The sequence below is a fragment of the Erinaceus europaeus genome, chromosome 10, assembly GCF_950295315.1.
Source record: "Erinaceus europaeus chromosome 10, mEriEur2.1, whole genome shotgun sequence".
Classification (NCBI taxonomy): domain Eukaryota; kingdom Metazoa; phylum Chordata; class Mammalia; order Eulipotyphla; family Erinaceidae; genus Erinaceus; species Erinaceus europaeus.
Genome location: NC_080171.1, coordinates 61,605,938 through 61,619,854, shown reverse-complemented (window position 1 = coordinate 61,619,854; position 13,917 = coordinate 61,605,938).

Sequence of the window (13,917 nt, the reverse complement as noted above, 5' to 3'; positions counted from 1 at the left end):
ATATATTTAGCCAGAGCCTGTGTAACCTCTTAAGTCCCTATTGGTCTGAGCTTATAACTCATGGTCACAACTGGGAACATTCCAGGCTGCACTTATTTCGGGACCAGTTATTTCGAGTGGCAGGGCAGTATACCCCAGTGCTATCCCTACCATCACTGCTTTATGGTGAGGATAAGGTCCTGGCAAGGCCCACAAGATGCCATTCCTTATGGAAGCGACCACTGGTGGTGGAGAGAGAGACCCTTTAGAGGTCTAGGCCCATCATATGTGTATGGGAATCCAAGGATTCCCTAACTGGGGCCCCAGATGATAAGGTGGTGTGATATTGACCAAACGTTTCATTATTATGTGGGCCAGTCTCTTGCCCTTATCCAACTTTTGTAGTCTTCTCTTTATCTGATGATCTTAGATTCTCTCAGTTTTTTAGGCATTGAGTATCAATGTTTGATCTTTTACGGAAGTGTAAAAAGTCTTGTTACATGTCAAGAGATATCAGTTACTGGGAATCTGAGGAGAAAGTGCCTTTTTCCTTAATCATTCTGTATGGTTGGCTTTCTCTTAAGATCTCTCTGTGCATTACCCTTTCCAGATATCAAGATTATGCTATAATGGAGTGGTCCTCCTTTTTTCCTTCTAAGGCAGAGGCTTTGGATTTGTGGGTAAGATTCATTTCCAACAAGTCTTCAAGAATCTTCTTAGGGTCTCTTTTACTGAAAATTATTTCTGCTCATAGGCTAGGCTCTTTCAAGTACAAACAATAGTACTGAGATGAATAGCATTCAGTGACCCAGTCCACTGATCATGCAACCATGAACAAATTAATAAAAATTTAAGGACTCTACAAGGATCTGATGAATAAGGTGGTTTCTAACCATAAGGGTTTATTAGTTTAGATCTAGGAGATAAATAAAAATCAGGTCCTGAGGGACCTGATGATGTTTACCCATCTTGCTTGAGTCTTCCTTCTTACAAAATTTTCTTCTCTGTCTGACCTTTTGTAGAATAGCTCTAGTTCGGACAGATCTCCTCCTTAAATGCTAAACTAAAATCTACTACCTTGAAATTTCCTAGTACAGTGGAAATAAATTCATTTGCCACCATCCAGAATTTCTCTAAAGGAAAATATGGAGACTCCAATATACATATCCATTATAGTCCAGCTGATCCTCAGTCATGAACTTGGTTACATTAGAAGCCTGATTCTCTGGATTATGGTTGAGCAGAATTCTATGACAGGTGCTGCAGCGTCTCCATGTATTAACTGATTCTCTGCTGTTCCAGGTGTGGTAGTAGTGTTGAGGATTTTAAAGAGGAAGTGGGCCACCCAGCAAATGAAGTGGAAAAGTAGAAGGGATTGACTCGGAAGAGACCAATATAGCAAGTCCTCAGGAAGTAGACACTTCGGTAGTTTTGAGAGTGAATTATGGAAAAAAAAAAATCTAGTGTAGGTTAATCATTAATTTTTAAAAGCCTCTTCTGGGCATATTTCAGGATCCCAGTTCTAACCTTGTACTCAACATTGAATCTCTGAACCTTCTTTCTTCTCTGTCAGATCACAGATATTCAGAAGAAACAGGGGTTGTTGATAAATGTAGGATGGTATTATTTTAAAAAAATTCTTTAGACTTTTGAACCTTTTTTTTTTTACATGAGGGGCTAAAGTCAGGTGCCATCTTCAAGAAGAGAGTAGGATTCACTTCCTAGTTTGGCTCCCATGCCTATAGAGTGGCTCTGAATTCTATCTGCAATTATCGTTTTTTGTTAATAGGAACCAAATTTTCATTTGACTCAAAGTTAAATAATTTTGTCCAGTTTCTCCTCATAGGTGATACAATTGTCACTCTAGGTTTTAATACCAAAAGAGAAGGGCTGTTGTAAAATTTGTATGTTTCCTAGATGACTCCTGCTTTGAGTGAAAGATCCTTACTGATGGTCCATCTCACTCTGAACATACCTGTTATTTCTGAACTAGTTTCTGCAGTTAAATTTGTTTATATCCTGCAAGTGTCTACAGAAAGAGGACTCTTAATTATGGGTTTTTGAACTGTATGAACCCAAGAATATCACTTGAAAGAGGGATGAACCAGAACCCCACCCTTCCCTTAGGTTCTTCTTATTACAGGGAAGATCTTGTCTGATTCAGTGTATACTAAATTGACCACAGCCTGAGAACTAGCTGAAAAGGGAACTTCAATGAAGGGGCTATGTCTTCTTTGAGAATGATTCATATTCTCTCTCTCTCTCTCTCTCTCTCTCTCTCTCCAACCCCACCATTGATATATTTAACTCTTGTGCACCAGTAAACTTTTCCCCACCATTGATATATTTAACTCTTGTGTACCAGTAAACTTTTCTTCAGTCACTCCATGTCTTGAATTTGGGAAAGAAGCATTATCATTCATTCATTCACTACCATTTGATTTTCTATCTTAGAAGAAATGCCCATTATATTTAAAGAGCTTCCCCTCACTATGTACTTGGACCCTCTGCTTCTATTCCTGAGTTGGGTGCATTGCCTGAGGGCTCTTGTCAACAACTCTGGAAAAGTCAGGGGGTTTCAGTCCCATTTCAGCTAAATATATGTATCTTTCTCTGATGAGGAGCTCATGCAGCTTCTGGGTAATTTCTTTCTGTTTTTCCCCTTTTCTACAGTGATCCTTTCCTCTCTCTTTTTAAAAAATATTTATTTATTTACTTACTGCATAGAAACAGACACTGAGAGAGGAGGGGGAGGCAGAGAGGGAGAGCTTGGCCAAGCTTCTTCCTTTTTTGTGGACCAGTTTCCCTTATGCAAATAAATTAGTTTCATTTACTTTTTTTTTTCTGTTTTTTTAAAAAACTTTTTATTTAAGAAAGGATTAGTGAACAAAAACATAAGGTAGAAGGGGTACAACTCCACACAATTCCCACCACCCAATCCCCATATCCCCCCCCCCCCCCCATGGTAGCTTTCCCATTCTCTAGCCCTCTGGGAGCATGGACCCAGGGTCATTGTGGGTTGCAGAAGGTAGAAGGTCTGGCTTCTGTAATTGCTTCCCCGCGGAACATGGGCGTTGACTGGTCGGTCCATACTCCCAGTCTGCCTCTCTCTTTCCCTAGTAAGGTGTGTCTCTGGGGAAGCTGAGCTCCAGGACACATTGGTGGGGTCTTCAATCCAGGGAAGCCTAGCCAGCATCCTGGTGGCATCTGGAACCTGGTGATTGAAAAGAGAGTTAACATATGAGGCCAAACAATTTGTTGAGCAATCATGGATCCCAAGCTTGGAATAGTGGAGAGGAAGTGTTAGGGAGGTACTCACTGCAAACTCTAGTGTACTTCTGCTTTCAGGTATATATTTTGCAGTAGTTTATGGATACGTGTGCACATAAGCTCTCTCTCACATAAACTGGTGTATATCTAGATTATGGGACTTTGTTAGATAGTGAAATACCTGAGATGAAATTAGAGTGTACTATAAAAGGAAAGGTCTCACCCGAGTAATGAAGTTGAAGGGTTGTCATTCCACACGTGAAGTCTCTGGATACAGTCTGAGGTGAAGCATATTGAGGTGGCAATCGTTGCTTTGGTTAGGTTGTGATCGGCGGATGCAATATTATTTGATTTGGATTTTTTTCTGTTTTTTTTTTTTAATAGGGAAAGAATGATTTGCAAGACAGTTGTTGTCACATGGGTGCAACTTCTTATTTATCCATGATTGGTGTCAGCACCTCACTTGTACCACTAACTTAAGTCCTCCTCCTCCTCATGGACTGAATCCTCAGTACCCACTCAGCCCCATATGCTATGCTCCCTCCTCCAAGAGTCCTTGGTCTCATTGCAATAGAACATATGTAGTCCATGTGTTGTTTTGTATTTGGGCCTTTCCTTATCTGTTTCTAAAGTTCCACCCACTTGGTGGAATCTGGAAGAATATTTCAGACCCACTTATGAAATGGTTCCATTCTAGGTTGACATGCATGCACTATACAAATCATGAAAGAAGTACTTCCAGTTTACTAGAATGAATGACTTCAGGACAAATATACAGAACCACACAGAACCAGAGTATATGGCTCTCTCTAATATGTATATTCCTGGATGCTTTATAATATAAAAGATATATTTTTGAAGTCTCTTGTCACTGGAATTGGGTTCCTTGTATTCTCACAATGGAAGCCTTATGATCTCTCTGCATTAGAGATGAAGGTGGTGGTTGTTGACATGGAAAACAGTGACACAATAAAGAATCAAGATATTTTCTTTTTCTTGTGACATAGAAATGTTGTATATCTCTGTATTCAAATCTAAGTATGGTTGGTCTGACCATTTTTTGTAGGGGAGCTTAGTGTTCGATGGCAACTGAACAGGGAGATTAGAAAATCAGATCTCCACCCTTTGACAGAGTCCCCTCCTCCTTAGAGACTACTGTAGGGAAGCAAATACAAAGAGAATCAATACTCACATTGATTTTTTTTTTTCAAGGTGCTGGCCTCATACTCTCTGGTTATGTCCAGGTCTTGATCTTCATATGGTTCTTATTTCTACTCCATGTGGTCTGTCACTTGGGGTGAATTACAGAGCAGGCCAAGATTTCATTGACCAGGAACTGAGAGGACACCAAGAGTGCCTTAAACATGGAAAACCATGATGGACAACTAGGCAATTAGGAGGGCATCATTGTCCCAGGTGACGACCAACCAGAATCAGGGCAGTGTCTTCAAAAGTGTTCTTACCTTGATGTCTTCCTCTTCCTTATGGAGCTCCCTGGCTTGAAGGAAGTTTATGGTGAATTCTTCCTCCTCCTAGGTGGAAAATCTTATAGTCTTCTTATAAACTGACCTGACATATTTTCCCTTTGTAATTTGGTCTCAACTGACTTCTAATGTATCACTGGATCCTTTTCTTTTGGAATGTATCTAGAAAGGATTCACAGAGATCTTACTCTGAGAAGCAGTAACAGTGAGAAGCGGTAACAGTCATAAAAGGCAAAATTACCTACTCTTTTTGCCCAGAGTTCTGCCTACATTCTGCACTCCTTATAGAGTCAAGACCGTGATCATTTTCAAGTATCTGGGCTTGAATTTTTTTCTCTAAGGAGATTAGAAAGGATCATTGTGTGATATTTAATATAACAATTCAAATTGAGAGGGTGATCTCTGTTTATAAACTATGATACTAAAGAGTTATGACGTGGAGATCTCAGCATTGCCTACCCCACTCCTCTTATGGAGTTTGAGGAATTTAGACCATCATTTTATTGTTTTTTTGACCTGTCTTATTGCTATCTTCAAGTTAGGAGAATCTCTCCACCTAAGTAAATACAGCCAACTTACTTTTGATCACTCTTATTACTTATTTTGACCTCCACAGCTTTGGCTTTCTCTTAGTTACCTTTCATGTTCCTCAAGCGTGGCATCTCTAAATTATGGATTTGGGGGAAGAGACATTGACTTTATGTTTTCATTTTAAACATTTTTTAACATTTTAAAATATTTTTAAACATTTTCCAAGACTTAGAACAATTTGCTGAAGAAGGGGTTCAAAACTCCTGAATAGACTTTATCCAACCAAACCATTGTTCTTCTTTCTGTTAATAACCTTACTCCCATTTCACTTGCCTCAATAAGTACAAGAAACAACAAAAGTCCCTGGAAAGACTGATATTTATGAACTATTTGTGAATTGTTTAGAGTCATAAATGAATCCTGGGTACTTGGGATCCATGACATGTAAAGACATTTAGCTGGACTTTAAGGCAGGTCGAACATCTCTACTGATAATTCATCTCAACATTGAAATAAACTCCACTGTAGTTTCAAACTGCTCAAACCCTGCAGAACCAGGGCTCAGGATCCCATGTGGTGGATTCCCAGGTGTTCTTGCAATCTCTTCCTCTTGCTTTCAACAATGGCAACACACTTTCTTATGGCACTAAGTGTGGAAGGTGGTGCCTGTGGTCTTGAAGAAAAGATGTACAGTTCCACATAATAATGTGAGATATGCATCCTTTTCTTTTATCATAGGTAAACTGTGTCTGGATAAGTGTGCTGTGATCTTACTATAGTTGATCTATTTGATGTGGGAGAAAGTTACTGTTCTATGACAACTGAATGGGAAGTCTAAGAAGTCAGGTCTCTATCTCTGAGAGTCACCCATGCCTTAAGAGCTGTCTCATAAGAGACACTCTCACACAAAGCCCAGTAGTCACAGTTCACTTTTCATGACACTGACCTCCTATCCACTGGCCTCCTATCCTTCTGATGATGATCAGGTCTTGATCTTGATTTAGGTTCTTGATATGGTCCATCTCATCTGCCAGTTGATGGACTAGATTACAGAGTAGGCCATGACTGTATTGGCCAGGAACTGGTATGGTACCAAGAATGCCTTCATCATGAAAGACCACTAGGGGCAATCAGGCATGCTGGAAGGAGTCACTGTCTGGGTGACTTACCAGAGTCAAGACAATGTGCTCTTACATCAATGTCTTTCTCTTCCTTCTTGGCTTTGTTGCCTTTAAGGAAGTTTAAAATAAGAGGTTCAAAACTCCTGAATAGGGTTTAATCCACCAAGCCACAGTTCTTTCTGTTGATAACCTTACTATCATTTCTCTTGTCTCCGCAAATATAAGAAATAGCAAAAGTCTTTGAAAAGACTATTATTTCTGCTTCATTTGTCAAGGTGCTTATTGGAGTAATCTTAGTGAATTTTTTAGAGTCATAAATTAATCCTGGGTACCTGGGATGCATGACATGGGGAGAAATCCATATGACTGGGTTTATAGGCAGATGGAACATCTCTACTACTAATTCACTTAACATTGAAGAAATCTTCCTCCTTCCAGGAAAGAAAATGGTTGGTAATGAATTAAAATCTGATTTGATATATTCTAAGACACTACTTTCCATTATCTGATTTCACTTGGCCCATTGTATATCACTGGGTCTTTTCCTCTTGGAATATTATTAGAAAGGATTTGCAGAGGCCATAACCTGAGAACAAGCAATAACAATGGTGAATTCTTCTCCTCTTCAGGGTTTGGATTCTGGGTATATAAACTGAACTTCCTAGAGATTCTAGGAAATTTCTTCCTTTTCCAAGTTTCTAAAGTTTATGCACCCAAAAACTGTTCATACTTTTAGTACCTATTACATAATAGTCCCTGTGTTAGGTTAGTTAGCTTGTGGACATTACCTCTGCTAAACTTCCTTATGTCTTCAAATTTTAACAGTTGATCTGGGGCGTTTTCTTTCATTTTCTCCAGTTATCCACTATGGTAGTTTCTGCTCTAGGAGTCTGGAGCACTCTCTTTGGATATTTTGACACACTCTTGCCCTACCCTCATAATGAAAAGCAGGGTTCAACATGAACACTTCAGTATGTGTCATTCTGGCCTCCAAGACCATAACCACCACCTCTTTACAACCATCAATTGCAAATCATTTTAATTCATTTTCACTACTCCTAAGGAATGCCACAGCCTTTCTAAGCCTTCATATATATACTTAGTAGCTTCCCCTCCTGTCTCCTTGTGTTCATTATCTATTGACGTCTCATTCTTTTATCTTTCCCATCCTCTTATGACATATACATGGTGATCTTCTCAGACATCTACTCACCTAGTATTCAGTGAAGCCCCTTTTCCTAAGAGGCTGTTAATCTCATGAACTCTTTTTGCATAACCACTATGATGCCTTCCCAGTTTAATCCTATGAACTCTTAAGGCTAGTATCTCACATCTCTCTATTCTTTGTAAACATCCTATGATTAGGGAACATGGAGCTGCCAGAGTCTGAGCGTTATCTAGTTATCACTTTTTTGCCCAGTAACATGTATGATCATTTTCTAGACTACCTAACTTGGGATCTGTTCTGCTGGAGTTATTTTAAAAGAGAGTTAGTGGGGGTCGGGCGGTGGCGCAGTGGGTTAAGCGCATGTGGCACAAAGCGTAAGGATCCTGGTTCGAGCCCCCGGCTCCCCACCTGCAGGGGAGTCGCTTCACAGGCGGTGAAGCAGGTCTGCAGGTGTCTTATCTTTCTCTCCTCCTCTCTGTCTTTCCCTCCTCTCTCCATTTCTCTCTGTCCTATCCAACAATGAACAACATCAACAATGGCAATAATAATAACCACAACGAGGCTATAACAACAAGGACAACAAAAAGGGGAAAACTGGCCTCCAGGAGCGGTGGATTCATGGTGCAGACACCAAGCCCAGCAATAACCCTGGAGGGAAAAAAAAAAATAAAAGAGAGTTAGTGATGTATCCAGTAAGGGAAACAAGGCAATGTGTCTTGTTTACTGCTAGCAATGTTAGAAGTTCTCATACAGAGAAACACATGAACCCTGCATCACCTGAACAAAAGTGACAAATGGTCACCACCTTGTTCCAGGTGCTCTCATATCAGGCATTGGGCTTTTTTTTTTTTTTTGCCTCCAGGGTTATTGCTGGGGCTCGGTGCCAGCACTATGAATCCACTGCTCCTGGAGGCTATTGTCCCCCTTTTGTTGCCCTTGTTGTTGTTGGCGTTATTGTTATTGCTGTCGTCATTGTTGGATAGGACAGAGAGAAATCGAGAGAAGAAGGGAAGACAGAGAGAGGAAGAGAAAGATAGACACCTGCAGGCCTGTTTCACCGCTTGTGAAGTGAACCCCCCTGCAGGTGAGGAGATGGGGGCTCGAACTGGGATCCTTACACCAGGATCCTTACACTGGGATCCTTAACGCTGGTCCTTGTGTGCTCCATGTGCGCTTAACCTGCTGTTCTACCGCCCAGCCCCTTGGACTTTGCTTTTTTAAAAAAACTATTTATTAGAAACAGAGAGAAACCAAGAAGGAAGGGGAGATGGTGAAGAAGAGAGAGAGAGAGAGAGAGAGAGAGAGAGAGAGACACCTGTAGCATTGCTTTACTGCTAATGAATATTTCTTTTGCAAATAAGCACTGGGGACTTGAACGCAGGTTCATATGCACTGTGACATGTGGTCTTTACCTGGTGCACCACTACCCAGCCTCAATGGGCTTACTACTCAGCCTCATTGGGCATTATTACTTCACATATATGGACTTCATATATATTTTTGAATATGATTAGTAATTTAATAATGGTTTATAAGATTAAAGAGCTATAGCTCCACACTGAACCCACCACCAAAGTTGTGTTACTCTTCCAACACTGACCACTACAGTTCTCACAAAAACCCAAGTTAGTCACTTTTTTTTTGAATGTTTCTGTGTTTCAATTCCCTACATTCCACACATGAATGAAGTCATCCAGTCATTGTTTTTCACTTCCTCAATTATTTCATTAGGTAAAATCACCTCCAGTTTCATCCATTTTGTCCTGAAAGTAGTATTACATTAAACATATGTTCCAAGGCTTATTTAGCCATTTACCTGCTGATGAACATTTAGGTTGCTTCCATTCCTTGGAAACTATAAATCAAGCAACTTTGAACAAAGGGTGTGTGTGTGTGTGTGTGTTCCTCTATTAATGTTTTCATGTCATTTATGAATATGCCTAGACTTGATATTGTAGGATCATGAGAGCTGTACCAGTTTGCATTCCACTAATAGTGTGTATCTTTTTCTCCTCATCCTCAATAACATTTTTCATTCCCTGTTTTGTTGGTTATTCTCCCAGGTATGATGTAATATTTAATTATATCTCATGATAAATGAAGTGGAGGATTTTTTTTCATATGTCCATGGACCATCTGTATATCTTCATTAGAAAACTGTTCAAATATTTCCCCCACATTTAATTGGGTGGTTTGGCTTTCTTATTGTTGTCATTGAGCCATATGATTTCTTTATAGTTACTTGATATCAATCTCTTGTTAGATGTGTGGCATATAAATATATTCTCCCAGTTATTCTTGTGGAATTTTCTCTCAATATGTAGAAGTACTTCAATTTGATGTAGTTTCATTTATTTAATCATATTGTAGTTTCATTTGCCTGTGGGGTTGAGTCTTCAAATATATCTTTGATGCTAAGGTTCTGAAGTGTTTTAGCAATGTGTTGTTCTATGTATATTATAGTTTCAAGTGTCATATCTAGATCTTTGGTATATTTTGAGTTAGTGTTTGTATATGGCATTAAGTGATGGTCTAGTTGTATTTTTCTTGTGGGACTCCTTTCAGTAGTTCTCATGAGAGGGGCAGACTGATGGTAGTAAATTCCTTTAGTTGCTCTGGGTTTAAGAACACCTTTGCTTCTTCATATTTGAAGGATGGAATGTGAGCTCAGATTGACAGTGATGCAGAGGTTACAGGGGCTCCTGTGCTAAATATGAGTAGACATAGGCCCTAGGTCAGATCGAGGGGTTTACAGTCAATGGTATTTATATACTTTTCCTATATTTGGGAGCTTCTCTCTGCCCTGATCCAGCTTTCTAGTCCTGTTCTCAACTCTATCACCATCTTTCCAGATAATAATCCTAGCCCACCTGCATGTTAGCTGTTGGGCTCAGGCACAAATTAATACAATCATGGGTCCCTTGGAATAGACCTAAAATAGACTTTCTAGCTCCTTCCAGCATGCAGACCTCAAATTTCATCTGCTATACTTTTTTCTTTAGGTTCCTAATTATTAAACAATTTGTTCTACTTTATATCTTAATGCTTTTCAGCCACCAAATTGTAGATGCTACCATGATGCCAACCTGACATCCCTGGGCAATGTGTCCTGGAACCCCAATGTGTCCTGGAACCCCACCTCCCTAGAGTCCTACCCCACTAAGGAAAAATAGAAACAGACTGTTGTATGATTTACATTGGGTTGTTCTAGATCTCCCCTGCCAAGAGAATTGGATCAGTCCAGTTAGTTTTCGCGGGGCCCGCTTGGCCCCGCCCCTAGGGACCCCGCCAGAGTTCCAGGGTTCCTAAGTGCCAGAGTTTCAGAGTTTGAGAGTAAGAGAGGGTTCCTGAGTTCCAGAGTTGCAGAGAGAGAGTGCTTGCGCCGCCGCAAAGAGACAGCAGAGTTCTGTTTGGTGATTAGTTTGGTTTAGTTTATGAATCGTTGTTCCTGAATAAAGAAATACAGCTTCCCTGCCCAGCAGTATGTCTCTGGTCGTCTCTGTTACCCGCCCGTGAAGCCAGCCCGGCCAGCTGGAGCCACCGAATTTAACAACAACAGACTGGGGGTATGGCTCAGCCTGCCAATGCCCATGTCCAGCAAATTACAGATGCCAGACCTTCCACCTTCTGCACCCCATAGAGATCTTTTTCCCATATTTCTAGGGGGATAAAGAATAGGGAAACTTCCATTGGAGGGGAGGGAATATGGAACTCTGGTGGTGGAAATTGTATGGAATTGTACCTCTCTTATACCATAATCTTGTCAATCATTATCAAATCACTAATAAAAAATTTTAAAAAAATCACTGAGTTAAAAAGTTTGCATGCTAGGGTATTCATCACTGATAACTCTTATCATTTAGTACTTTGAATATGTTGTTCTACTCTCTCCTTGCCTCTAGAATTTGTAATGAGAAATTTGATGAAAACCTGACAACTCTACCTTTATGTGATAAGTTCTTTATTTCCTTAGCAGCCTGTAGTATTTTTTCTTTGACCTTGAATTTTAATAGTTTTATTTTGATATGTAGGTCATTTTAGATTCAGAAACTGGGGCGTTCTCTCAACTTCTGAATGGCTATTTTCTGAACATTACCCAGGTGTGAAATTTTTTCTATTATTTCCTTGAATTTTGTTTCTATGCCCTTTTCCCTTTCCTTTCCTTCTGGAAGTCTTGCAATCCTTACATTTGTCTTTCTGATGGAGTCTTCTAGTTTTATTTCATTTTGTTACATTTCATTTTTCCTAAACCTTTCTTCCCCATCATTTTTGAATTCAGAATGTGCTTACTATATCTTCTAATCCTGATAGTCTCTCTTCTACCTCATTGGCTCTACTTCCTAGACTTATTGTGCCTTGTATTATTGTGCCTGTAATTCTGTTTGTAACATTTATTTTTATGTTTTCTGTTTCCTTACTAGAGAATCATTAAAGTCCTGAATGTGTTTCATCATCTTAAGTTGAAATTCTTGGATTGCTCTCACAATGTGTTTTCTTTCTTTTTTTAATTTCTTAATTGGGGGCTTAGTGGTTTACAGTCAATAGTAAAAATATAATAGTTTTTACATGCATAACATTTCCAGTTTTTCACATAACAATTCAATCCCCACTAGGTCCTCCTCTGCCTCACAGTGTGTTTTCTAAATTTGTTCTCTGATAAGTTATTCAGTTCTGTTACTCCTGGGGTTTTCCTGTATCCATTCTTTCTGTGGGCCTCAATCTTAGTATTGGTTTGGGCAGTTGAAGTTTTCTTTTTTGCATTTAGTGTAGCTACTATTGTTGAGCTGTGGTTAGTGTGCTGTATATTGTTGGGGGAGGGGCAAAGGAGGTATTATCAGTGAGGTAACCTGACTGTATTGATACCTGAGAGGTTTGACCTTCATTTAGACTTCTGTGCACTAACCATGTAAAATCTTTCTTTCTTTCTTTCTTTTTTCCCCCTGTGTACTTGAAGGAGTATGACTTACTTTTCTTTCTGGTGCCCAGGCACAAGTTCCCATGAATTTCCCTTGGGGTGGGGATGGATTACATGATTTCATCATCAGCTGTCAGTGGAGTTAATTCTCTGCCACACTGATGAGTCTCTGAGAAATCTGATACCTGTTTGTCTGGAAGTCAGAGGTTACAAGTCCAGAGATTCTCAGTTCTGCTGCAGCAATGCTCCATTGTGTAGCTGACTAGTTGGTGCTGGCAGTGGGCAAGAAAGCTTTCTTCTATACTGTGACTCCGTCCTCATTTTTTTTTTTTTTTTGCATTTCCAGTGGTCACATATATATGTACTTACCTCTGGCATTGTAGTTTCTTCACAAATCTCAGCTGTATAATTGTTACAATGTCTTAAAAATATAAAAAGACTTTAAAGTGCCTCATGGAGGCAAGATGTTATAACACAATGAAAAATAGGAAAAATAGGTAAATAGTATCCAAGGGAAAGCAAGGATGATAGTAACCTGAAACCAAGATATGTCACTATACAGGATATTACATCATTATATATTTGCTATTTATTTATATACGTATGTGTCATATATTTTTATAGGGGAGCCCCAGCATCAGAGCTCACCTTTCTGTATTCCACTTAAAAGGAAGAAATGTGATCACTAATATAGACCTGTGATTAAAGCACAGCTTGGTCATTCCTGAAACTGATACCTAGGAGACATTCTATTGAACCTATTTTCATAGAAACTTGGGATCCTTTTTACTTTAGGAGCATCCTGAGATATTAAAATTAACTCTATTTCATATATACCTATTATGTGGATGTGGGCCTGGCAGAGGAGAAATGGGAGGAATTTTTTTCTGGGTTACCAAAGTCTTTTGAATGCTTGGATAACTCCTATTAATTAGATTATTTTTTTAGGCCCTACAGTTACCAAAACCTAGATTTTTATTATACTTTGGCCTGTATTATATCCTGATTTAAAATGTGACTTATTGTGTTCTTTCACACCTCTAGTCTGAGTCCTCTTCTCTAAAATCTGGTTTCTGTCATCTTGCAAGGGATATAGAAAATCAGAGCCAAACTTGGGAATATACTTCACTTATTCAGCAGTCTGCTTTGTGCCAGTGATTATGATATATGCTAAAGATTGCATGAAAGGTTATTGTGGAAACATGGTGCCTCAGAACAGGCATATTGCCTGAGTAGCCCTGCAGATACACTGCTTTCCAATTTCTAACTATACTAATCCTCTCACAGTGAAAAGATAGAAATCAACCCCTCAAAGGCAATTCTGATCCATTTGTGGGTTGTTTCCTCTTGGGTTTGCATCTACCTTTTACAATTACAAAGCAAAATGGCAGTTCTCTGGAATTCCAGACCCAGGATATGAATCTCTGGTCCTTCAGGCAGGTAAACTGT